The 3,216-nt window shown below is 44.9% G+C and overlaps 1 non-coding gene across 1 annotated transcript; it reads right to left on the reverse strand.

Annotated features, from left to right (window-relative positions):
• Positions 1–170: 170 nt before the first annotated feature.
• LOC138166042 (U6atac minor spliceosomal RNA) lies at positions 171–292 on the reverse strand. The gene has a single exon (XR_011169524.1). It is a non-coding gene; the product is annotated as a U6atac minor spliceosomal RNA (small nuclear RNA).
• Positions 293–3,216: the final 2,924 nt, after the last annotated feature.

Below are 3,216 nucleotides of genomic sequence, written 5' to 3' on the forward strand. Positions count from 1 at the left end.
CTCTCTCTCTCTCTCTCTCTCTCTCTCTCTCTCTCTCTCTCAAGTAACTTGTCCAAGGTTACACAGCTAGTTTTTTTGTGTGGGTGTTAAGAGTCTGAGGCTGGAACCGAACTTGGGTCCTCTGACTCTGGGGCCAGAGCTCTTACTCACTGCACCACCTAGCTGCCCCCAAAACATGGTTAGATGCCACAGGGTAGGTGGTAATGCCTTAACCATATATGTGTTGTAAAGGCCACTAGGACTTCTTCCATCCTTACCAAGGGGAGTGCTAACCTCTCCTTTCATACAATACTAGGCTCTCTTTTTGATCATGGCTTTCAAGTAGTCCAATAATTCTAAAATGATCTCTCCTGGATCTATTTTCCAGGTCAGTGGTTGTTCCAATGAAACTTTTATTTCATATTGCCTTCTATTTTTTTCATTTGTTTGGATCTGTTTTATAGTACCTTGATTTCTCATAAAGTCATTACCTTCCATTTGCACCAGTATAATTTTGAAGGGGTTATTCTCTTCAGTGAAATTTTGAAATTCCTTTTCCATTTGGCAAATTCAGTTTTTTCAGGCATTGTTGTCCTCATTGGTTTTTGGACCTCTTTTGCCATTTGGGTTAGTCTGTTTTTAGGGTGTTATTTTATTCAGTATTTTGGGGGTCTCCTTTAGCAGGCTGTTGACTCACTTTTCATGATTTTCTTGAATCATTCTCATTTCTCTTCCCAATTTTTCCTTCCCTTCTCTTACTTGATTTTCAAAATCCTTCTTGAGCTCCTCCATGGCCTGTAGCCAATTCATATTTTTCTTGGAAGCTTTTGATGTGGGAGTCCGACTTTGCTGTCTTCCTCCTGTTCCACGCCTTGATTCTTTTTGTCCCCAAAAAAGGATTGTATGGTCTGTTTGTGCTTCCTCCACTTGTTCATATTGCCAGCCAATTACTTGACTTTTGAGCTCTTTGCCACGGTAGAACTCTGCTTCCAGAATGGGGAAAGCTTTGTCCCAAATTGCTGGGGTTTTTGCAGCTGTTGGGGCTGTTAAGAGGGCACCCTCTCTACAGCCCCCACAAGCTCTGGCTCACTGGTCACGCACCCCAGGACCACCACCCAAGACCACGATCCAGATCCCAGCAGTTCAAGCAAGAGTGTTTATCCTCTGAATGGTTGCTTGGTCCCCCTCCAGTCTGCAGGCCAGGAGCTCTGGGAGCAGCCATGTGGAACAGCCTCTGCTGCTTCTTGCCCCAGGACAGGGGCTGGAATCATGCTCTTCCCTCAAGTTCTGTTCCAGCAGAGTTCCACATTGACCTTCTACTTTGTCTTTGGCGTTTATGGGTTGAGAAGCCTGGAAACCACCACAGCTGCTGGTGCTTCACTCTCCTGAAGTCTGCTCTGGCCACTGCTGGTAGGGGCTGCCCTGGGGCCAGAACTGCTTGGCTCACTTAGGACTGCGCTCCCAGTGCCCTGTGATAGATCCTTCCTGTTGGCCTGCTGGATTGCCTTCAGCGGGAGCTTTGTTTCTCTCTGTCTCTGTGGGTTCTGTAGCTCTAAAGCATGTTTAGAGTAATTTTTTTTACATGTATTGGAAGTGATTAGAGTGGGAGCTCATGCCAAGTTTGTGCTTTTACTCTACCATCTTGGCTCTGCCCCCTCCAAATGGTTAAGATTAGAAACAAAAAATAATCTTGAAACTCATTTGGAGGAACAAAAGAGCTCAAGAATCTCAAGGAAGTAAGTAAAAACTGTGTGAAGGAAGGGGCCTGGCTATACCATTGTGGACATGACGAGGCCCTGAAGAAGAGATTGAACACACAACAATCACGGCAGCAGCACGTTCAATCAATCCAAAGACCCTCGTCTGGGGGGTAAGAACTTAGTCATTTGAGAAAAATGATGTGACACGGAAAGCTACCGAGCAGCGCTCAGTAACCCTAACCCAAAGTATCTCACACGGTCTCCCAAGTTCAGGTGCACAAGGACACATCGCTTAGACACACAAATTAAAGCAGGGAAGAAATTGCCTTTTGTTTTTAAGGATGGAGGAGTCCACGCCCAAACAAAAGATTGAGAGGAGCCCAGAAGAGGACATGGACAATTTCAATTATGTTGAATGTTTTTATACAAACAAATTCAGTTTAAACTAGAAGGAAAACAGGTAATCAGAAACTCTTTGCAGCAAGTTTCTCTAATAAAGGTTTCATGTTCACAATAAGAGAGAGCCATTCCCCAACACATCACTGGCCAAAGAATAAGAACCAGCAGTTCTCAAAGGAAGAAATCCAAGTTCTGAACAGCCATGTGAAGAAATGCTCCAAATCACTATAATTAGGGAAGTACAAAGGCAGAGCAGCTGTGAAATTTGCCTCAAGTCCACCTGACTGCCAAAGATGGCATGGTCAAGGTTGTGGGTGTGTACAGAAGCAATGCCCTCAGGGAGACTGAACTGTGCTTGACCTTTGACCCAGTGACACCACTATTGGGCCTATGCCAGGGAGACACCAAAGAGGAAATGGACCTTTAAATACAGAAATATTGGTAGTAGTGCTTCAGATGGCAACCCCAAGCTGGAGAGTAAAGTGGTACCCATCTATTGGGACTGAAAACATTTAAAGAAATCATGATACATGAATCTCATGGAATATGTTATGAAAGGGTGATGAAACGGAATTTCATCAGGGTCTGGGGTGGGGGTGGGGGAGAACTCTCTGGGAATCAAAGCTGACTGGATTGGGATTGGGGCTGAGCTGAGCACTGGGCTCTGTGGAAACAGGGAGGGAGCCTCCCAACAATTCAGGTATAAAAGGCAAGAATGTGTTATCCAAGGAATGGCCTTGGGACAAAGGAGACAAAACAAAACACTTCTATTTTAGGAGTTATCCTTCTTATGAAAGCTGAGCTTGAAGTCTGTGTGTGATGAGGATCTTGGCTGTGGCTCTATGGGTCACTGACCACGGACCACAGGCCACACCTAGTGTGACCCATGCACATATACAGGTTGGGAGAGACTAAGCAGATCAACCAACCCACCCTTACTCTACTTAAAGTGTTGAGATCCTATCTGTGCTCTGGTACCCAAACCAGGTTAGAGCCAACACACCAACATCAATCAATCAACCAAAGCTTTAGATTAAGTTCAAAACAATCTTTGAAATGGAGTGACATCAACGGGATGTTGTTGCTTGGTTAAGGGACTTGGTTACACATTGGAGAGTCTGTTTAAACTCAGGAGACA

Source organism: Petaurus breviceps, unplaced genomic scaffold (assembly GCF_028583685.1).
Source record: "Petaurus breviceps papuanus isolate PSGF00001 unplaced genomic scaffold, PetGlider_PUasm1.0 218, whole genome shotgun sequence".
Classification (NCBI taxonomy): domain Eukaryota; kingdom Metazoa; phylum Chordata; class Mammalia; order Diprotodontia; family Petauridae; genus Petaurus; species Petaurus breviceps.